This window comes from Lepus europaeus, chromosome 19, assembly GCF_033115175.1.
Source record: "Lepus europaeus isolate LE1 chromosome 19, mLepTim1.pri, whole genome shotgun sequence".
In the NCBI taxonomy this organism is placed as follows: domain Eukaryota; kingdom Metazoa; phylum Chordata; class Mammalia; order Lagomorpha; family Leporidae; genus Lepus; species Lepus europaeus.
In genome coordinates this window covers 60383496-60407147 of record NC_084845.1, presented here as the reverse complement: position 1 = coordinate 60407147, position 23652 = coordinate 60383496, and the positions used below count along the sequence as shown (strand labels likewise).

General features: G+C 53.0%; 1 protein-coding gene across 1 annotated transcript in view; it reads left to right on the top strand.

Annotated features, from left to right (window-relative positions):
• Positions 1-23652, top strand: part of FA2H (fatty acid 2-hydroxylase) — a 52857-nt gene that overhangs the window by 5887 nt on the left and 23318 nt on the right. The gene's annotated exons all lie outside the window — the stretch shown is intronic.

The window sequence follows — 23652 nt, the reverse complement described above, 5'->3', positions numbered from 1 at the left end:
CCCACACTGCCCTACTTTGGCCAGAGCCCTGCTGTGCTCATTCCTGCGGCGACTCCCGGGCAGGTCTCCCCCTGCACCTCACTGCCTCGGAATCTTTCCACAGAGAACTTGGTCAGGTGGCGGCAGTGCTCCTAGGCCTTCAGCAGCTCCCTCTCGCCTGATCCTAAGTCCAGCTCAGTTGCTTTTCTTTTCTCCAACAGAGATTCCGCATACATCGTCGTCTAAAACTGTCCGTCCTTCTCTTAGACTCACGGCACTTCACCTGTACCAATTCTGCAGCATTTACAACATTCTTCCCTATTTAATGTACAATCATTCCATGTCTTATCTTGTCTAGTAAACTGTATACTTCGAGAGACTAGAACTGTGTGATTCATCTGGGTGTCTCTAGGACATAGTGCTGGCGCAAGGTGCATGTCAACAAGAAAAGATAAGCATTTGGATAATTGAATGAACTGCCTGGGGAACTGAGTTAACCCATTCTGTCGTCCTACACAGAGGACACCCATAAAGACTTACATTGAGCAGTAAATACACCTCTATTGAAATAAATGTTATGTCTTTGAAATATTTGCAGATATTTGTGAAAACTTGAGACTTAATGGGTTAAGCCCCTAATTGAAAGGGAAAGTGGTAATATTAACACATCCCAGATACTTCAAGGATTAAAATGCAAAGCAGAAGTCTCTCCCATTTCCTCTTTGGTAGCTAAAAGGGTTGGGAGTTGATGGGAAAGATGGAAGCTACCGATTGTATCTCTCATTTCTGCCTTGGCCCTCAGTTCTTTGCAGCCAGAGAGAGTTCAGCAAAATGTCTTCCATACTGCACTCCTGCAGGTCACCTCTCTGCTGAGTCCTAGCAAGGGTTTGAAGTGAAGTTAACCCCAGAAAACACCAGTTAAGAGCCACGGTGCTGAGAGAGATGTGGCCAGGCCCACTGTGCCAATCACAGACATGCCTCAGTTTACCTGGATTTCTGGCCCTGCCTACTCTTTCCAATATCTCTTCCTGCACATTTCCTTAACGCACAAAGCTTGAGAACAGTGGTTCTCCGTCTTCTCGGGTTGCTGCTCATCTAAGGCAGGCAGAAGGCACCGAACACCCTCTCACCAGCTGCCGTTTCCCACCAAGAAAAACAAGTCCCATGGTCAGAAAAAAGTTGGACACCAACCGACTGGATACAGGCAACCCTCGCGAAACTTGGCGTTGTGCGCCTCATACTTGGGAGTTCTCTTTGGCATCCTGTTATGTCAAATCCTTGGTGATCCAGAGTTGGAGACACAACCCTGTCAGTGCCCACTGGGGGCTAGGAGTCTTTATTAATACAGATAATTTAATGGATGTTTTCTTGTTCTCATGCAAATTAACCTCCAAGATGAGTCCCCCAGGGAGCCCTTCCCCCTAGAGAGGTGCCCTTCCCTCCCTGGCACCCCGGGGCCTGAGCCAACTCTTCTCCCCTAGAGATGCCAGTTCTTCCTCTTTTCTTTCTTTCTCCTACCCCCATCTCCCCTGCCCTCCCCCCTCCATTGTGCTGTGCTAAGGTGATGATCCTGGGTTGCTCACGTTTGCCAGTGCTGTAGACTAGAGGATGGACTTTGAATTTTTGGTAGCACTTTGGGTAAGCAGAACCCGGTAAGCGCTCATCGATCATTGCCTGTGTGTCACCTACTGCAGTACGCACTCTTGGAGCCGTCAGTTGATGCCAGTGTAGACTGCTAACCACCGCACTGCCTTGTCTCCCGGCACCATCGCGCCCGGTCCCCATGGTTTACCGCCAACAAAGGTTGTGACAGTGAAAGAGATGGGAAATGATAGGAAAGGCGACCGAAAGGGCCCTGGTAGCAGGCTCAGTGTTACACGTGGGACCTGATGGCAGTCAGAAGCCGTGGAAAGGTGTGGGGCCACGGGGCCAGATTCCAGTACCACAGAAGTGTGGAAACAGCACGTGCGTGCTGTGCGCTTGCTTTGCAATGAGAGCGATGACTTCCTTGAGCTCTTCCCACCTTCTCAGCAGGTAGCTGGTGTGGCGTCCATATCATTTCAAGGGAGCCTGGGGCATGGGAAGACCGTTAGCTTGAGGTCCCAGCCAGGAGTTGACCCTGGGGCCTGCGGGGTTGAGGAGGCTCTGAAAAGGTTGGGACACGAGTGGTTGCCAGCCTCCGAGTTCGTGGGGATGCGGGTGTGAGCCCAGCAGCCAGCGCCCTGGGGCTGAAGCCCAGACTGCTGCCTTGAGTATTGAGTGGGTGCGTATCCGGGGTATTCTAGGACCTGTTCCCAAGCCTGCCAGAAGGAGCCTGTGTCCGTGCGTCATGCCACGGCGCTGGCCCCTGGAATCCGAGTGTTTAGGAATCTCTAGAGATGGCTGGATTTAGATTATAAATGCCAAATGCCAAAATTCCAAAACAACCCACTTAGGTGCTCCTAAGTAGCCCCTACTGCTTTTTTTTTTTTTTTTTTTTTTTAATTTATCTGTAAACAGAAATTTCTCTTTCCCAGTTCTGGAGGCTGGAAAGTCTGAGATGACATCTGCTGTCTGGTGCGGGCTGCTCTCTGCTTCCAGGGTGACCCCGGCCGCGTGTCCTCACATGGCACACTCCCACCAGCCCTTCTGTAGGGACGCTAATTCCTTCCCAAGGGCAGAGCCCTCCGACCCGATCGCTTTCTCAGGGCCCCGTGTCTTCGTACAGTCGTCCCTCTGTTCTGAGGGTCTGCATTCCCAAACCCCTCAATACCGAAACCTGCGGCTGCTCAAGGCCCTTACGTAAGACGAGTGGCCCTCTGTCTCCTGTAATGAGGCAAGTCTATGAAACGTGACATCACCTAAGAAACGGCAAAGTCAGGTCAAGGCCTACGCTTTGAGACTGGCTGCTGTGGAGGGCTAAGGGGCACCCACGCTGGACAGAACGTTGCAGCTTCCAGGACCCTGTGTGGCCCCCAGTCGGGGAAAAGACCAGACCGGCCTGCGCGCTGCTTTGCCTCGTCTGGGCCACGGTCCTCTGGGGCCCCAAGTTAAGAGCTTATGTTGGTCAGAGTCAGGGTGCGGGAAGAAGTTCTGGTTGTTCCTTGGGCCTAAGTATGAAGCCTCGTGGATCCTAGAATAAAACATCACTTAAGGTACAGAATCGAAATTTTGTACATGAAGGGACAGGGTCTGGAGGAGAATTGATGATCTCAAACCAAGGAATGAGCAAGCATTCAAAATGAAGATGGCAGCTGTGCTCCGATCCTTCAGTCGGCAAATAGTCGGTAGCGTTCTTTCCACGTACCTGTGGTTCTCCGATACAGCTGTGTGCAAGCGCTCCATCCTGTGAGCGAGTATAAAGAGGGTCCCCCTTACGAGTGTATTCACAGGCTGAGGGGCTCTCTGGATCCTTTGATCAATGAGTCAACCTCCTTTGAAGGCCCTAACCCTTTGTCGATGACCTGTCTTTCAGTGTCAACTTTGCCAGATCCGTGCTTGGCAATGACATTGTGAGCCAAGCAGTTCTCTCTGGCTGCATTGATGTCATGAAATTTCCTCTACTGTTTTGGGTTGATTTTCAGTTTCCCTTGTGTTATACTGTATGTTGTCCGATGATAGCCAACTTCCTGTCATCAAAGAATACTTTGCCCAGGTGGGCGGGGCAAAGTTGGGAGAGCAGGTGGTCAGTGCTTCAGCGGGGATGAGCGATCCAATGACTCAGGAATATTGGCGTGCGAAGATGATTGTTGCTGCCCTTTGCAGCTTGAATCTGGCCCCCAGATAACGCACACTTGGATAACGATGTGGAACCAGTAGTGAAGTTTGTGTAGCAGTTCCTATGTCCCAAAGAATTTCCCATGTCGGTTCCCGTGTGAATATTTCCAAGTAGGTGGGACACCTGTAGGAAGCTGTAGCTCAGAGAGATCCTGGGGTCTGGGGGCTGCAGGAGCCCAGGACCTCCACTGTGTACCCAGTGGAGAGGAATCTCGGGCATGGGATTCGGCCAAGCAGGAAACGCGCTTGTCTTGGAGCTGTGGGGCGGGGGGGATGACGTGCGATTCCGGGTCCCCTCTTACCCCTCTCGCTGGGCTGAATTTTGGCCTCTGAGGAGAGAGGGGAAGGACCCTCGGCTGAATCTGTGCGTTCTGGGTCTCCTCAATGTGCTTTGCCTTCCAGGACGATGATGTGTGTGCGAGGGGTGAGGGCGATTTCCACAGGGGAGCAGGCGCTCCTCCCCTGGCCACGTGACTCCTTCACCGAGCAGCCAGTTACTGATTAATCCGTGGGTTCAACACTGTGACCTCCTGGCAGCTGCCCCTCCACAGGGTGAGGGGCTGGAGGTCCGAGTGTGAGACGGGGCCAGGTGTTGGCTTCCAAAGCTTCCTCTGTAATCACGGGCACATAGAGGGTCGGGGAGGGTCCTGGCTTGCCACACTGGCTCTGGAGTATTGAATGTAGACGGCGCTAATTTAGCCAGGCCAAAGACCTACTTCCCGCATGAGCAGTGGGGCCTGGGAAACACGCCGGATCAGTGGGGGACCTGCGATGGGGGTGACCTGTGGCCCCCGAAGCGCTCCCTAAGGGGCCTGATGTTCTGGGGATCATTCGTGTCTGGCCTACGCTGTGGAGAGAAGCAGGGGCACCTGGGGCGTAGGCAGTTCAGTCTGATCCTAGAGATGTGGAAGGGGCTTGTCAGGTCAGGCAGGCAGCTGCCAAGGCCAAGGTTCCCATTCCTGTTGTCCTGGGGCGTTCAGGGCCAGGTGACTTTGTAGGACTCCATTTTCTTCCCCTAAAGCCTGCCCTGGGGCTGCAGCAGAGCCGGGGAGGAGTCTGGGACTCCTGACGGGCAGGCGGCTGCTGCGAGTCCTCCCTCGGCTGTCTGGGCAAGATAGCGCGGACCCCAGTGGGCCCTGCAGCTCCTCTGGTGGGCAGCCGTCGTCATGTGCGCTTTCTGGCCTGCGTGGTGGTGACCCTGAGTGATGCCATCGCCGACTGCGGTGCCAGACTGGCAGAGGTGAGCCTACAAGGGCAAGAAGGACGTTGGCAAAGTTCTTGTAATCTGGGTTTTGCTTGTTTTGGTCTTTCAATGAGTATCCCTGAGAGGGATGCCAGTGGTGCATCTCGGCTCATCCAACAGGTTTAAGGGCAGAGTCTTTAGCAGGAAGGGGAAAAAAACAAAGGAGTGGGCCCTTCTTGTTGCTTCCTGTACTGCACTCAACATGCCCACAACAGCACGCTCAGCTTGTGGCCTGGGTGGAGCTGGAGCAGATCTCAGCCAATCAGCCAAAGTCCTGTTGCCCCCTGCAGAAGGAAGCGCCGTCTCAGTGGCCACACTGGTGTCTTCAGATCTGACTTGGAGAGAGGCAGGCAGTTACGGGTCAGGAAGGTAGCCTGTGTGTGCACGTTTGGAGGAGTGAGGACTGACATGGAAACCCCCTTACAGAGGCAAATGAATCCTGGAGTTCCTGGCACCAAGTTTTCTAAGCGTGTCCCAGAAGAGACGTCAGGGGTCTGGAGCTTGTTTCCGGGAGAAGCTGCCAGATGCGATGGGGAGGGTGGGTCTGATAAAGCCAGGGACCAAGAGAGGCATGAACTTCGGTGCCAACCCCGGCAGCGCTCTCTCTTTGGTAAGCCTTGCACGTAGCCAAGACTGTGACCTTGAGGAGGGCACCCCTGGATTATTCCAGATACAGCTGGGAAGGACCTTGGTCCCGGGCTCTTTCAAGTCCACTGTGTCCCAGAAACTGTCATTGTAATTGACATTGGTTAAGACTTGAAAAAGGCATTTCACTGTAGATACGTGTTGAGTGTTTATCATATTCAGCGGCACTGTTTGTCCAGGGGAAGGGACGCACAGTTGATAAATTAGACTGGGTCGGGGTGGGGGGAGGTCCCATATGAGAGAGCCTGGGTTGGATTCCTGGCTCTGTCTCCTGGTTCCAGCTTCCTTCCAAGGCAGGTCCTGGGAGGCAGCGGGCATTGGCTCAAGTCCTTGAATCCCTGCCTCCCGTGTGCAGACCTAGGAGTTCCCAGCTGCAGCCCCCGGGCTTGCAGGCTTACTGGGTGAGCCAGCAGAGGGGTGTTCTCTCTACCTCTCAAATTTTTTAAAATGTTTTAAATTTGACTACGGACTTTCCTTTGGCTTCTCTATCATCGTAATTACATGTGAACATAGTTTACAAAGATTTAGATCATTAAGAGTACGGAAAAGGAGTGTCCCTCCCACCCTAGTCCCTCTATATGTAAATACCATCAACAGCCCCTCGTGTAGCCTCACAGGAACATTCTACACATGCACACACAACTGTTCTCTTAATTTCCCACGTTCAGGAATCATACGGTACACACTGCTTGGCAACGTGCCGCTTTTTTTCCTGGTAATGACTTATTCTGTACATCTTCCATCTTGGAAGTGTTGGTTTACGTCATTCTTTTTAACAGCAGCTGCTCCTATTGATGGTTTTCTCTATTACGTCAACACTGTAATAGCAGCGTACGGGCTCATTTTGCATATGTGTGTGAATAAATCTGTAAAATGTAGAGTCGTAGCTTTGGAATTTCTGAACCAAAATGATACACGTTTTGAATTTTGATGGAGATCGCCAAATGGCCGTCTAAATCGTGCTCCCTCCAAAAACGTGGAAGCGTGTCTATTTCTGCACCCTCTTGTGAATGCTCTTATCAGTGGTTTTCATTTTGGCCTATAAGGAAAACAGTTTCTCCCTGTTTACATTTTTATAAAACATGAGCGAGAGATTCAGTGTCTTTTCATTGTTTTAAGCGATTTGCATGTTTCTGTTGAGCTGCTCTTTGATGTGCCAGGTCTGTCTTTCCACTGGACAGCTGGTCTTTTTCTTGTTGATTTCTAATCATGCCCTACGTATAAAGGATTTTACTTTATATTCCACCACATGCATTACTATATTACTATTTCCCCTCCACTTTTCATTCATCTTTTAACTAATTTTTCTATCCATACAAAAACTTTTACATTTTCCATGTAATTAAAAAAAGTCTTATTTTTAGAAAGACTAACTGGACTTTAAGTTCTTAAAAACAAAACCAGAAATATTTGGAATCCTGTCAATAGTTTTATGCTCAATGCTTTTTCTTCTCATCTGTTTGTGCTGAAGTTTCTTACTTCTCTGAATTTTTTTTTTTCCTGTAAGGAACAAAGTAGGGATTGTTTGATGTTTATATTTCCATGACAACAGGTTGTCTTGGTTGATTTATGGAATAATCTCTTCCCACTGAATTTTAAAAAACCCACCTTTATCACACATCAATCATTTACATATGAATTTAGGTCTGCTTGGGACTCCACTTGGTGCCAATGAAATTATAATTTTTTTTCTTAGATGTTAGTCCGTAGATATGTTCCTGCTTCTCTTCCATCCCAGCCAAGATCCTGCCCCACTAGACAAAGAAAAGGCAGGGCAGGAGCTGGGCGTCCTTCAGGGCTGTGTTGTTGGTCATGGGGAACCTAACTGCGGCTCGACTCCGCTGCAGGGGGCTGCCTCACTTGCACTGGGCCCTGAGGTCATGCGGGCAGAGCAGGGAGGAAGTCACAGGAACCACACAGTTGGCAGACCCCCTGGCCACGGGGCCACGTGTCCAAAGCAGAGTCTGTCCAAGCAGTCATGGAATGGCCGTGATTCCAGCCTGGGGGCGCAGGGGGTGACGGGTGTGGAGGAAGCGGATGGAAGCAGCTTTGCCCTTCGAACTCAGTTTGGGTGGGTCCCAGGTACCTTTCCTGCTCTGTGTTTGGAGCTTGTGATTGGAGGAGAGGCCTGGAGGTCAGGCACTGTGTGTGTGGCTGGCAGGCAGCTAGGAGGGTCGGGGAGCAGCCGTGTTTGCTGGTGCAGACCCTGGCACGGCCCTTGTTTTGGAAAGGCTCGCAAACCTCACGCTTCCTGTTCTGCTGGCCAATGGAGGTGATGCTCATTCCCCATCTTTTTTTCTTTTTTTCTTTTTTTAAGATTTATTTATTTGAAAGGCAGAGTAAGAAAGAAAGAGGTCTTCCATCCACTAGTTCACTCCCCAAATGATCTCAACAGCTGGAGCTGGGCCGATCCGAAGCCAGGAGCCAGGAGCTTCCTCCAGATGTCCCACATGGGTGCAGGGGCCCAAGCACTTGGGCCATCTTCTACTGCTTTCCCAGGCCACAGCAGAGAGCTGGATCAGAAGTGGAGTAGCTGGGACTAGAACCATATGGGATCAGAGTTGTTTGAGGACATTAACAAAAAAATTTTATTTGAGGGGCCAACGCTGTGGCATAGTGGGTAAAGCCACCACCTGCAGTGCTGGCATCCCATATGTGCGCCAGTTTGAGTCCCAGCTGCTCCACTTCCAATCCAGCTCTCTGCTATGGCCTGGGAAAGCAGTAGAAGATGGCCCAAGTCCTTGGGTCCCTGCACCTGTGTGGGACACCTGGAAGAAGCTCCTGGCTTCGGATTGGCATAGCTCCAGCTGTTGCGGCCATCTGGGGAGCGAACCAGTGGATGGAAGACTCTCTCTCTCTCTCTCTCTGCCTCTCTGTAACTCTCCCTTTCAAATAAATAAATATTTAAAAAGAAATTATTTGAAAGACAGACTCACAGAGAGAGGAGGAGAGACAAAGAGAGAGAGAGAGAGAGAGAGATCTTCCATCCATGGTTTACTCCTCAAATGGCCACAATGGCTAGGACTGAGTCAGGCTAAAGCTGGGAGCCCAAAGGTTCTTCTGGGTCTCCCAAGGGGACGCAGGGGCCCAAGCACTTGGATCATCTTCTGCTGCTCTCCTAGGCACATTACCTGGGAGCTGGATCGGAAGTGGAACAGCCAGAATTCAAACCGGTACCCAAATGAGATGCCAGGATCAGAGGCAGAGGCCTAACCTGCTATGCCACAGTGCCAATCCCTGCTGTTTCTTTTTAAGAAGCAAGCTTTTGAAGGTTTGCATAGATCACAGTCCAACTCTTGGAATTGTGTTTATGAAATCAGTGTTAAATTTATTAGCCTCCTTTCCTAATTCCATTGAGCATAATTTTCATATTGTAAAAAGAAAAAAAGTACTGATCTCAAAGTATAGCTTGATACATTGTGACAGTTCCATGCCTCCTCCTACCAGTGCCCCAGTCAAGATACAGAACATTTCCCTCACCCTGCAAAGTCCCAGGCATCTATTTTTATTGACCCACATGAGAGACTCACAGGAGACACCTGGAAGAAGCTCCTGCCTCCTGGCTTCAGCCTGGCCCAGCCCTGGCTGCTGCAGCCATTTGGGGAATGAACCAGCAGATGGAAGATCTCTCTCTGTCTCTCCTCTCTCTGTAACTCTGCCTTTCAAATAAATAAATTAGAAGCAGCAGGCTTGGGTGGTGAACTCCAGGCAGAATGCATGCAGGTGTTCCTGGTGCGAGTCTTCCAGCTTTGCTGCCTCTTTGAAATTTTTCCTAACACAAGTTGGGAACAAATACTACGCGATTACTTTGTGAAAATCACTCACAGGTTTGTTCTTCAAGGCTGAGTGGAAAAGCAAAGTAACCGCACATGAACAGAGATCTGCAGCCAAGGATCGTTTTCCAGGGTTTTTTTTTTTTTTTTTTTTTTTTTTTTTTTTGAAGCTGAGTTTCCCAGGTTCGCTGTCACAACGCATCAACAGACTGGGTGGCTCCAAGTGACAGAAACATGTCCCCTCCCAGTCTTGGGAGGCATCTAACATTGACATCGCCGGCTTGGTGGCTTCTGGGGGCTGCGTGCAAGGCGGCTGTCCCCTGGCTTGCAGACATAACCCCCCAGTCTCTGCCTCCTTCCTTGCACGTGCTCTTCCCTGTAGCTCTCTGTGTCCCCACAATGTCCTTCTTCTTGGGAGGATACTAGTCTGCTCAAGTTAGAGCCCAGCCTGACCCTGTGTGATTACAACTTGACCGTATCAGAGACCGTGTTCCCAGAGAGTCACATGCACGGGTCCTGGGTACACGTGAACTTGGGAGGGACACTATTCCCCCGGGACAGATATCACCGGACAACTCCGGCCCCTCCCACCCCTGAGCCCCTGCCATGGAAGGGACATAACTGTGCACCAGGGAACCACAAAAATGATGCCATGCTGCTGACTCATGTGAAAAGTATGTTTCTTCCCTTGAGGGGACAAAGACCACGTGTAACTGAAGACTTGCATAAGGTGATAGGTCTGTGTAATTTTTAAAATCTTGGGCCACTCCCCAACCTGCTACATCAGACTTTCTAGAGGCAATACCCCTGAAATCTGCATTTCTAGCCAGTCCCCTAAGCGGCTCAGTTTGCTACCTGCTATCCTAGAAGGCCAAGGGCAGAGGAAATAAACATGGGCAAGCCAGAGGTACTCAGAGTGGCTGGGTGGGCAGAACTCGGGGAGTTCAGAAGGAATCGGCATCCTCAGGCTCCCAGCGTGGGCTCGGCCCGGAGTACTCGCGCAGGGGATACTGACTGGAAGCCCACCTGCTGCCCTGGGACAGACGAGGGAGCCTGGAGTCTGGAGCCCAAAGACTGGGCCCGACCCCAGCTCAGCCTCTTAATGACTTGTGGCTTTACCTCTTGGAATTATGGTTTCTTTCTTTCTTTTTTATAAGATTTATTTATGTGAAAGAGTTATGGGGAGTGTTTAGGGGGGAGCGGAATGGAGTGATCTTCCATTTGTGGATTTACTCCCAAAATGGCCACAATGGCTGGAGCTGGACCAGGCCAAAGCCAGGAGCCTGGAACTCTATCCAGGTTTCCCATGTGGGTGACAGGGGCCCAAAGACTTGGGCCATCTTGGGCTGCTTTCCCACACATAGTAGCAGGGACCTGGATTGGAGGTGGAGCATTGTGCCCCACCTGCTCTGAGTGGCAGCCCTGAGAGCCTGTGAGATCTGTAAAGCAGAACAGGTGGGTTAAACTCAAACAGGGGGCTCGCGTGTCCTCCCAGGTCCAGCTTCCAGGTGGGCATTTTAGAACCTGGATTGCAACATGGTTGGGCCCTCGCAGGCAGACCCGCCTGCCCCCGGGAGGAGCTAGAGAGCAGTGACACCCTGTTCTCTCACAGCTGCCCCTTCCCCGGGCCAGGGCCAGTGGGCTGCTCGTCCTGGCTGCACTGGGACACAGGCCGGCTGGGAAAGGACAGTCTCCGAGAAAGGCGGTCAAGGCTCGCAGGACTGGCTCTCCCCCGCCCCCACTGTTCCTCTCTCCAACCCCACGCACAGTGCACCTGTCAATTCCATGCCTAGAATGATGCTTGGTGTTTCGGGGGTTAAAAGATACTTGGTCACTGCTCTCACAGGACTTAACTGCCATTGGGGGGGACAGAATCATTACAGATGGCAATAAGTACTACAACAAGGCCGGCGCCGTGGCTTAACAGGCTAATCCTCCGCCTCGCGGCGCTGGCACACCGGGTTCTAGTCCCGGTTGGGGCGCCGGATTCTGTCCCGGTTGCCCCTCTTCCAGGCCAGCTCTCTGCTGTGGCCCAGGAAGGCAGTGGCCAATGGAGGGTGAACCAACGGCAAAAAGGAAGACCTTTCTCTCTGTCTCTCTCTCTCACTGTCCACTCTGCCTGTCAAAAAAATAAATAAGTACTACAACAAGATAGAAATATCCTGTAGTTAGGTATTACACAACAGAGCAGAATCAGTAACATGTTTGAGCCCAGCAGGCTATGACCGAGTGGCAGCCACAGATTTGGATGATGATGGCCAGGGGAGGCATCTTTGAGGAGCTGAAAAGGAGCCGTCATTAGAAGGCCTGGGTAGAGATGGACGTTGTGGTGCCGCGAGTTGCTGGTTGGTAGCCCACATCCCAATGCAGAGTGCCTGGGGTTGAGTCCTGCCTCCACATCCCATCCAGTTTCCTGCTAATGCACACCCAAGGAGCCAGCAGATCATGGCCCATGCACCTTGGTTCCTGCCATCCACATGAGAGATCCGGATGAAGTTCTTGGCTGCTGGCTTTGGCCTGGTCCAGCCCTGGCTGTTAGGAGCATTTAGGGAAGATCTCTCTTGGTCTGTCTCTGCCTCTCTCTGTCACTCTGCCTTCTAAAAGACAGAGGCAGAGAGACAGAGAGAGAGAGAGAGGTCTTCCATCTACTGGTTCACTCCCTAGTTGGCCGCAACTGCCAATCTGAAGCCAGGAGCTTCTTCCAGGTCTCCCACATGGGTGCAGGGTCCCAAGGACTTGGGCCATCTTCCATTGATTCCCCAGGCCATAGCAGAGAGCTGGATTGGAAGTAGAGCAGCCAGGACTCAAACCAGCACCCATATGGGATGCTGGCACTGCAGGCGGCAGCTTTACCCACTACGCCACAACACCAGCCCTTCAAATAAATAAATCTTAATAAATAAATTTTAAAAAGGGACTGGGTAAAAAACATTCCAGGCAGAAGGACCAGCAAGTGCAAAGGCGCTGAGGTTTGAAGAGGCCAAGGGAGGCTCTGGCATTGTTGGAGGGTGCTGGGGAGCAGGAAGTGGACAGGGGCCCTGTCTCGGTGGGACTCCCGGGTCATTGTCAAGTCTGTTCTGAGAGCAGTGGGCAGCCGCTGCAGGGTTTTAAGCGGAAGACTGAAGAAGCTGGTCTACATCTCAGTAGACAGTTCAGCTGCCATTGGAGGATAAATGAAGGGGTCAAAAGCAGAAGCAGGGGAAGTTAAGAGGCCATTGCTGTTGTGCACGTGACGGGGGGGGTGGCCTGCATTGGGGGCCCACGAGGATGGACAGATTTGGAGTTGGCTTGCACAGATGATAGACTTCGCTGATGGATTAAACGTTGGCACACAGGGAAAGAGAGGTTTTGACCTGAGCAACTGAGTGGTTTGGTTAATGGAGGTGATTAGCACTGGGGTGAGGGCCCAGGTTTGGGATGGAAGAATCCAAGTTGACTGGGGCTGGAGAAGGTCTGAGATGCCAAGAAAACACCCAAGTCAAGATTTCAAGTATAGATGAGTCCAGAACCATGCTGTTCAATATGGTGGCCACTAGCCAAAAGGGCCACTGAAATCAAAGCAAAACAAAACACTAGCCACATTTCCAGTGTTTAGTAGAACATGTGGCCCATGGCTACCCTACTGGACCTTGCAGAGGAAGGGCAGGCTCATCACTGCAGGAAGTCCTGTGGCTCAGAGCCTTTCTCTAGGAGATGGCGGCCATCTGCTCGGGTGATTCCACTCTAGGGTGGCGTCCCTGTGACAAACGGCTCCTTCTTGCCCTCCGTGCTCAATGACACCAGAACATGTGTTCAGTGTTGTCCCACACCTGTGGCCACATCAGCAGGCACTGACCACCCCTCCTCCCACCACCCTGGAGGACAGCTGGTCCCCTGAGGCTGAAGTACCACTGCAGTGACAGATGGGTATACAAAATGGCATTGAACTTGGAGCATAGGCTGTGGCTCACCAGGCATCACAGTGCTAGGGCTCACCCTGCAGATTTTGCTAATTTCAGAAACATGCAATGGGTTTGGAAATCGTCAGGTTAAATGAGAATGCAAAGGAGGGCATAGGCATAAGACGGACAGACTTGTGTTCTAGAAATAACCATTACAACCACACAAGTCAGCATAAATATTCTCAATAATAAAGAACAGGAGATTGCATGGCTGACCGGGAGAGGGGTGATTGTTTGACTCAATAAGAAGTAATAGGAATAAAGTAGATTGTTTAATGTTGTTGTTGTTTTGGATTCTTTTTTTTTTTTTTTACAAAACAGTTCAGAATATTTTTTGCAATGCAATCATTTACCGTTTTGTAAACAGTGGCAAGCATTTTATGTATTATTTTTCTTAAATTATTGAATGATAAAAGACAAACTTAGGAGCATTATTTCTGGATCTGGGATAGATGAGGTTATTAGCAAATCACTGACTTCTCTGTCTTTGAAAAATAGCGAAGTAGAAGTCCAGGGAGGGTGACCCTCTGCAGACTGGGGATTGCGTGGTAGATCAGAAGTTCGTTTTCAATACAAGTTGATTGATGAGGGGACACTGCAGTCCACGTGGCCTCAGTGTCTGTTCCTTGTGGTCCAGATGTCCATTAGCACCTGAGGCGCCTTGCAGTCGGAGTCTTAGGAGCCTGCAGTCTGGCCGTGGCCTCGGCAGGTCTATGAAAGAATGCCACTGAGGATCTCATATACGGCAAGCTGCTGGCGCTGCCCCCTGGACTTGGAACTCCGGGCCCTCCTGTCCTGCCACTGCCGCAAGATGCAGGGGTTTGGTAAGAAAGACCCAGAAAGTGAGCCTGCAAGACCTCCTCCTGTCCACCCAGCCAAGCCCAGGCCACGTCCCCACCCACTGGACTACAGTGGGCCTTTTCCCCTGGGTATATCCCACCCCCACATGGCTCAGGGCGTTCCTGGCAATGCTGCCCTCGTCTGAGGCTGGAGGCCAGAGAGCAGAAGCTCCACGCGGGTGCTGATGAGGTGCGGCAGGGTGTGGTAGAGAATCGAGTGGCTAGCCTACAATTTGTGGGGGCACCCTGGTGAATGTTGAGTGCGGATTTACTATTTTATTATTTTTCATTTTATTTGAAAAGAGGAGAGACAGAGACTGGAGTGACAGTGCACTGTTCCGCTCCCCAAATGCCAGAGCTGGGCCAACCAGGAGCCCAGAGCTGCAGCCAAGTTGCCCACGTGGATGGTCAGGACCCCAGTACGCGACTCCTCACATTATTGCCTCCCTCCCAGGATGCGTGCATGTTAGCGGGAAGCCGGTTCAGAAGCAGAGGAGCCGGGACTCGAGCCGGACACTCCGCCACGGGATGCAGGTGGCCCGGGTGGTATCTGCAGCACTGCGCCCACACCTGGCCCAGTAATTTCGCGTTTTGAAGCCACTGGCTCCTTTTTCGGATGTCCTAGAGTGTTCACCTGTGCTGGTGTCTGCTTCTGCCGACAAGGCTGTTGGCCATGGCATCAGAGGAGCCTCGTCTCGCGAGTACAAGGATTGCCAGTTCCTGTAAATGGAAGACAGGGGCCTGGAGGGCTGGGCCTGTCCCAGGCAAAAGTTGGTCACACATTGGAGGTCACACATGGTTCTCTTTGATCCTTTCTTCCTCCTACCACGAATACAGGGATAGAGACTCACAGAACTAATCACCTTGAGGTGACCTTGGGCAGGGCACAAGGTGGGTGTGTTTTGGGGGTCCTGTGACTTGTCACCTGCCCAGACCCCAAGACCTCACCCTTCTGTGGGTAGAGCTCAGCCTCTGCTGGTCCTCGGACTAAGCAAGGCCAAGGACAGCTCACTAGAGATGGGAGCAAGCCACTCCCACTCTGGATGCCTTCATCCAAGCCAAAAGTTGCTGGCTCCCAAAAGCAGCCAGTTCCAAGACACTGGAGGACCAGGGTGGCCTAGCCGAGGAGGCTCTCGGTATAGATGCGGCTTCTGCCCGCCCAGCTCCTTCATCTTCCTCCCATCTGCCCCTCTCCACCTGGAGCCCCGCCTCCTCTGTGCCTCTGTGGGGTGGGATGGAGGCTGCTGGACACAGGGCCCAGGGCACCATCTCGGTGCAGAGAAAGGGTTTTCAGGCACAACCCCAGCCGAGGGATAAAGGGCCATCTGTCCATCCCGCAGGCCCAGCCCCGGCTTTCCCGAACAGCATTCCTTTATGTGGGCCCCCACCCCCGCCTGCCGCACACACTGCCTCCTTTCAGGTCCTCTGGGCCCTGCTCGCTTGTGGGGCAGGGCCCAGGCTTTCTGTTGTTCTTCTCCAGCTCCCCCCTCCCCACACACCCGCCCAGGCGCCCTCCGAGCAAGGCCTCTCTAGGGAAGACGGGGCCTGGGGACTGAGGCAGGGACTTGGGGGGTGTCTGAGCAGGGCGATGGGGCACAGCCCTGGAAGTGGCCTCCTGCCTGGCCCTCCCGCCGCTGTTTAACAGATCCTGCGTGAGTGCCCTCTGTTTCCCCATCTGTGGAGTGCAATGAGACCCAGGAGGGAACAACAGCCTTGGTGTGTGGCCTGCGCCTCCACTCTGACGCTCCCACCCTCACAGACTCTGTCGCCTTTGGAGACACCAGGGGCAGAGAACCAGTAGAAACCTGCGTCCACTGTGGACGCTTCCTTCTCAAGCCAGTCATTGCCACCCTAGGCTGGAAGAGGAAGAGGTCTGGGGTCACCCTTCCTTGGAGTTTGCTGGGCTCCGGCTCCCCTGGAGTCAGCGTATCCCCACTCTACCCAGGGCCTTGGTACAGCTGACACTGCAGGCCTGGCTCTGGGGGTGCAGCACAGCCCTCCATCTAGATTCCCTGTTCTGAGACTTGTGGGGGCCTCGCCCCGTCCCCCTTCCCTGGGAATGGGACCAAAAGGGGTCTCAGCCTGGCCTACCAAAGGGGCTTCAAAAGAGTTCAGTGAAAATACATAGTATGGAGCCGGCGCCGTGGCTCAACAGGCTAATCCTCCGCCTTGTGGCTCCGGCACACCGGGTTCTAGTCCTGGTCGGGGCGCCGGATTCTATCCCGGTTACCCCTCTCCCAGGCCAGCTCTCTGCTATGGCCCAGGAGTGCAGTGGAGGATGGCCCAAGTGCTTGGGCCCTGCACCGCATGGGAGACCAGGAGAAGCACCTGACTCCTGCCTTCGCATCAGCGCGGTGCGCCGGTTGCAGCACGCTGGCCGCAGCGGCCATTAGAGGGTGAACCAACGGCAAAGGAAGACCTTTCTCTCTATCTCTCTCTCTCTCACTGTCCACTCTGCCTGTCAAAAAAAAAAAAAAAAGAAAAAGAAAATACATAGTATGGAAAAAAATGCATGGATTTAGATCTTTTGGCACCAAAATAAACCGATCTTTTATTTCCATTTTCTATAAACTTTTTGAACTACCCTCATATAGTCAGACATGTTGGTTTGGTCCATAGAACTTGCTCGTTCTAAATGCAAATCAATTTTTAAAATCTGGAGACTTCACATTAAAATCTTGTGCTCCAGCTTTTCATAGAAACCAGAAGGTCCCCCCCTCCCATAACCTGACCTTTGCCAGGGCTGTTTTCTATCACAGGGCATGGCCCCTCTGTGCCACTGTAGGCCACTCACTCCATTCCTTGTGGGCTCCCTGATTCCAAGGCCAAGTGCAATGGCCATTGTCACTGCCCTTGTTGAGTTTCTTTCTCCTCCATACCAATGCATGTAGCAAAAGGGAGCATCCTGGTTTTGTCTGGGTTCTTAGTACCCATGTTGTAAGAAAAAATTCAAACCAAGCACCTTTCTTTGCCGAAGGGAAGAATAGTCCTACGTGTTTGAGAGACAAGCAAAACGTGTCTGTATTATGAATCGTCCCCTTCCTGCTCTCTCGACACTGTCACCAGCCTGACCTGTGAGGACAGAGCAGAAGTTGGGGTGTCCCTGCCAGCCAAGAGCCACTTCTTGTTCTCAAAGGCAGAGCTTGAGGTCATGCACCAAGTCGGTGATGGGACCTGGTCTGGAACTCTGTCCTGGGCTGGAGCTGACTCAGGCTGGGCCTGGACAGCGGCTCTGGATTCTCTCCCTTCCAGGTGCCCCCTGAGCACCGCCTCTCCCAGGAGCTGGTAGGGAACAACTGCTAGGTGCTTTGTGTATTCGGGGCTGAGGGTGCTGGCCTTGGTGTGAGAGAACTGGCAGAGGAGAGTGCCCAGAGGAAGTGGGGGGGGGGCAGGACCACTGCCCCAAGAGGGAGGCTACAGTTCAGCGCCTCCTGGCCAACCAGGACTTGGCCTTGTGCTGGGAGAAGTGAGGCTGGTGCAGCTGCCTGGCAGGCTTCTCTCTCTGGTGGCCTCAGACTGCAGCTAGAAGGACCCAAGGGTCCAAGTGCCCTCCATGTACCACCACCGTACCGCCCTGCACGAGCGGCGGCTCTCGGCTCAGACTGGACAAGGGGGCCGCTCCCTGGCTCCTTGGTAGGGCACCTGTTGTTCACCTCCCCTATAAGCACAGGCTATGAAAGGTACCAGGGTGGCTCTTTGCACGCCAGGCCCAGGCTGTCAGCCTCCACAGGGTGCCCACCTGCTCGGGAACGTTTCCTTCTGCAATTGCTTGAGTGCCGCCGCTGTGCTGGGTTCCAGCACATTCCACTTGGGGTTCCAGATGTATCCATTCCACACGGACCGAGGCTCCATTCCAGCTGGGAGAGAGTCAACAGGGCTACGGGCCGAAGGAGAGGAGGTGCTTTCAGCCACGGTACCTGCCGTGAAAGTGCTCCCCCAACCCCATGGCGAGGCCAGGGCGGCAAGGCTACTGTGTGTCCCTCATGTGGACTCTGTGAAAAATCTGTCATGCGCCCCAGGCAGGCTGGACAGCCCCTGTGTGGCCACCCTCATGCCAATTCTCTCAGTGACAGGTAGTATCTGCCTGGCTATAAAACCCCTCACTGCCCTGGCCAAATACTTCAGTGTGTTGCATCCAGAGGCACCACCAGAACAATTTCCTAACGCTGCAAAAAAGGCACACGCTCAGATGCTTCACGTGGAGGTGCTTTTTGGTTTTTATTTTTTATTTTTTTATTTTTTTTTTTATTTTATTTTATTTTTGACAGGCAGAGTGGACAGTGAGAGAGAGAGACAGAGAGAAAAGTCTTCCTTTTTGCCGTTGGTTCACCTCCAATGGCCGCCGCGGCTGGCGCGCTGCGGCTGGCGTACCGCGCTGATCCGATGGCAGGAACCAGGTGCTTCTCCTGGTCTCCCATGGGGTGCAGGGCCCAAGCACTTGGGCCATCCTCCACTGCACTCCTGGGCCACAGCAGAGAGCTGGCCTGGAAGAGGGGCAACCGGGACAGAATCGGTGCCCCGACCGGGCCTAGAACCCGGTGTGCCGGCGCTGCAAGGCGGAGGATTAGCCTGTTGAGCCACGGCACCGGCCTGCTTTTTGGTTTTTAAAGCTCTCTGGCTTCCCTCCAGGATCAGGAGTCTTTTAAATAATGCATTGTGGAAGTTTCCAAGAAACTTGTTTCAAAAGCTTGTCATGCTGGGGTTGTACCCTAGTTCCCTGGAATGACCTTTAGACACTCCTGATTCATGGACGGTGTTGGCCCGTGGAATTCAAGGGTGAGCCTGGCTCGACCATAAAATAAACACCAGGGCCCTGACGCCTGGAAAGCAAGGGTTCGATCAGCCCGCAGGGCGTGTAGAGCGGTTGCTCCCAGAGGGACTCGGTTCATTCCACGCAGCCGCCGGAGGAGAATGGGAGTCTCCTTCAGGAAGGTCTTTGGTCCCATGCACAGAAGACTTTTAGGCTTCCTGGCATCTCACAGCCAACGTGACTTGAGAACACTGGGCAGTGGAAGACGCCCCACGGGGCATTTTGCAGCACCTCAAGGTCTCCTGGCTCCGAGTGACGCCAGCTCTGCTCTCCTTGGAGTCTCCCCCTGCCTTGGAAGCGTGTCCAATCTCGTGATGATAACCTGGCTGCTGCCAGGGAGGGGTGTGGTCTCACGACACCACCCCAGAAGCACCTTGCTTCTAGGGGATTTATTTATCCAAAGTATCTCACTCGTGACATTTCTCCCGGGTGGCCCCAGGAACCTTGAGGCATGATTAAGCTGGGTCAGCAGGGTGGGGGGAGGCCGTGCCTATTCCCTTTCTCCCTGACGTGCCCTCCTCGTCCTCCCTCGATGCAAGCCGCCTGGCCGGTGCTGGACAGTGGCTCCCAGGGACCCCAAGAAGGAGTCCCTGACTGCTGGGAGCTGAGGATGTAAGTGGGCAGCCAGGCTCTGGGCCCCAGATGGCTCCTGTCCTGGTGCTTGGGAGGGAGGCAGAGGGCAGAGAGCGTGGCGCCTCCCCTTGCCGCACTGGACTCCATTTGCACAAAAAAGCCTTCCAAGTGCTCTTCCCAGTTTTAGCCAGCATCCCTCGTGAGCTGGATCTTTAGTCATTTTTTAAGTGAAACCTTAGCACTGGAATGTGATGAACAGGTGGCCCACCTTCCATTTCGGGGCCCCACAGTCACAAACTCGAACCCAGAAAACAACTATGTATGTATGAGCCATGGTCATAAAGCCCGCGTTTTGCTTAGTCATTGTCTGCACTCATATTTAAAAAAGGAACCCCTCTGTCTACGTCAATATAAGCTTGCTAACTGCTGTTTCTCGGGAAGAACGGTCTTTTATTCTGAAAACATTTATTTTCTATGCATTTGGTGTTGACATTGCCTCTTGGGCATATGTTGCTTGCAGTCATTTTTTAAACAATTTTTATTTGGCAAAATAAAATGTTGCCAGGCTCCTATCAGCTTACATACATTCAGTTCTGCACGTGCCTGTCCTATACACTTGGCCAAAGGCCACTGAGAAGCTTTGGCGTGGATCTGGTTGGAATTTGGACCCTTATATCTTGACACTGCCCTAGCCTGCCCAGAGTGGCATTCTAAGAAGGCACGGTCCGTATGCCAGGGCAGCCCTGCCAGGCAGAGCCGTGTTTCCCCCCTCCGCTGTCTGGAGGTGCTGAGCGGTGAGCCTGCTCTATTCGTCTCACATTCCCAAGGAGCGAGAGTCATGCCACACTTGTGGGCTCCAGTCCTAGCAGCCAGGCCCACCACATGGTAGTGTCTCAGGGGCAGAGGCTCCCCTGCTAAGGCCCAGCATTGAAACATGGCTCCCTCCTCAACCCTTAGGACCTGTGGCTGGAGCACCTATCATTTCTTTTTCTTTTTTTTTTTTTTAAGATTTTATTTATTTATTTGAGAGGTAGGTAGAGTTACAGACAGAGAGGGAGAGACAGAGAGAAAGGTCTTCCATCTGCTGGTTCACTCTCCAAATGGCCATAACGGCCACAGCTGGGCTAATCCTAAGCCAGGAGCTTCTTCCAGGTCTCCCATGTGGGTTCAGAGGCCCAAGCACTTGGGCCATCTTCCACTGTTTTTCCAGGCCATCAGCAGGGAACTAGATAGGAAATGGACCAGCTGGGACTCAAACTGGTGCCCACATGGGAGGCCAGCGCCACAGGCAGAGGCTTAACCTACTATGCCACAGCACTCGCACATCTAGCATATCTCAGGGTCCAACCACTGCAGCCACAGGAACAGGAAGTGGTAATTCACAAGGTCCCTGCCCCATTGGCTTCTGGAACACCAGTGGACAAACAAGATAATGACCCCAACATTCGAAAACCAGAGGCAAGACGTTATAAGGACCACTGCAGGTGGTGGGTCTTTGCATACATAGAAAGTGTGCTTTTTGTGCAGTTGGAGAATGAAGAGTTTGTTTCTCGCTAGAACGGTTAGGGAAGAAGAGCGTGAGGGTAAAGAGAAGTGTTCCAGAGCCCTACGTCTAGCTCGACCCCTCAGCCGCAGGGGACCGCTCGCCGGCTAATGAGAGCCGTAACTCCACCTGCTTCCTACAGCCATGAGGAAGGTGACGGGGCTGGGTGCACAGCAAGCCTTCGTGACCTGATCGCCTCTGACTCCATCTCACACGGGGAGACGTTTGAGAAGGAAAACGTGAGGACACAGCCGGTTGTCCCTGTGTGAGAGGGAGAAGCTAGTGTCAACCCAAGGAGCCGGGAAGCCCGGGATGGGGCAGACTCCGGGGAAGTCGAGGGGAAGCAAAGGGCAGAGGATGATAGCGCGTGCACCTCCCAGAGCGTCCATTCCATTCGGATGGGGGAAGCTGGGACCGGTCTCCCAGGGCAAGGGGCTGGAGAGAGAGGGCCGTCCCCGGGTCTGCGGAGCCAGTGCGGTGCAGGTGGATGGGGTTCCACTGCAGTGCGGAGAACTTGGGAAGAGGAAGGGACCAAGACCACCGACCCTGACGGCGGGGCTTCCTGTCCCTGGTCATCTCTTGGGCTTTCCCTGTCTCCCACTGCCCTCCCACTCCTCCCTACGCCCAGAGCATCCAAGGCCTCCTCCACAGCTTCTGTGTGGCCGCAGGTCTGGATCACGCTCTGGCCCACACCAGCTCTCTGCCCCTGTGGGCAGCACTGTTCTACTTAAAAAGCTTCAGGTGGTCACGAGCAGAGTGACCTGCTAGAAGGGCCAGTGGTCGCTTGGTTCCCACGATCAGAACTACAAGAACTTCCCACGCAGGCAGTGCTGGGTCCTGTGTGGGCCCCCTCACGGCTGCCGTGGAAGAGGAGTGTGGCCAGTGGGCAGGCGAAGAGATTTCGCTGGGTCCCAAAGGGTCCTAGAGGAAGCAGATGGCAGGGGGCGGGAGTACCAGCTGTCCTTAGATGTTTGCAGGCCTGAGGGTGAAAGAGCAGGGGCTCGGGCAGCCCTGCAGGGGCAGAACCAGGAGTGATACCTGGAAGCGTGCAGGTGGCCCGCTGAACAGAAGGGACAGGTGTACAAGGACTGGAAGTGTGAGGTGCATGCCTGGTGCTAGGAGGTGGCAGTCAACATCGTCTCTGTCGTGGCCAGCGATGGTTCAGGTGGGCATGCCCCAGGCAGATCTGTGTCTGTCTCCCTGAGGTGTGTGGGATAGAAGCACCTAGTGATATTTTACATGGCAACCCCTTCCTGCTAAGACTGGGAAGACACAGAGGCAGATGGGGTTGCAATGAATGGAACTGGGGGTGCAGAGAAGGGGTAGATTTTCCCTAAAGAAAGACTTGGGGTGACCACAATAAATTACCTCTCCTGCAGGATGGGCCAGTGACAGGCGGCACTCTCGGGTATTTTATTTTTTATGAATTTGAAAGGCAGAGAGCTCTCATCTGCCGGTTCACTCCCCCAGATGCCTGCAGCAGCCAGGGCTGGCCCAGGTGGAAGCCGGGAGCCTGGAACTCTACCCAGATCTCTCGCATGGATAGCAGGGGCCCAACTACTTCAGGTATCACTTGTCACTTCCAGGATGTTCATGAGCAAGAAACTAGAATCCCAAGTGGAGCCAGGACTCGAACCCAGCACCCTGATATGCGATGAAAGTGTCCCAGGCAGTGTTGTAACTGCAGCAGCAAATGCCTGCCCCAACTCTGGGGTATTTTGAGGGTAAAACAGAATCAGAAGGAACAAGATGATGGAGTGACCGACGTGGGGAAAAGGGAGGACATATAAATGGATACTTAAGGAGTTTCAGTGCAAGATGCGCTATGAAATTCATTCTCTTTGTCCTCAAGACAGCATGAGATGCTTTAAAAAAAAAAAAATCAGGTATGAGCTTGAGGACACGAAATAAATGTACCAAGGACATAGCAGGACAGGACCATGACAGCCTACCTTTATTTGGGGTACATGATGGGTTTCCCTAGGAAGGCCGACCTGGTCACTGTCACCATCAGTTTCATTTAGCAACAAAAACGTAAGCATCATGACAGTGTAACCTCAAGTGAGAGGCTGGCATTGTGACGTAGCAGGTAAAGCCACTGCCTGCGGGGCCAGCATCCCGTGTGGGTGCCGGTTAGTGTCCAGCTGCTCTACTTCTGATCCAGCTCCCTGCTAATGGCCTGGGAAAAGCAGCAGGAAGATGGCCCAAGTGTTTGGGCCCCTGCACCCATGTGGGAGACCTGGATGAAGCTCCTGGCTTCTGGCTCCTGGCTTCAGCCCGGCCCTGGCTCCCGACTTCAATGTGGAAAGTGAACCAGCAGATGGAAGACCTCTCTCTCTGTCCCTCTCCCTCTGTAACTCTGACTTCAAGGATGGCAACTTTTAGAAAAAAGGAACCTCAAGTGACTCCTCATCCAGTCCCCTCTACCTCTTGCCAATACCCAGCTTCCAGGGGCCCCTGGGTGGCCAGCAGCACCCTGATTTCCCTCCGTCTCAGGGGGCAGGCGCTGTTGGTGAGCGTTCTACGGGGAAGTATGAGTTTCACCTCCGA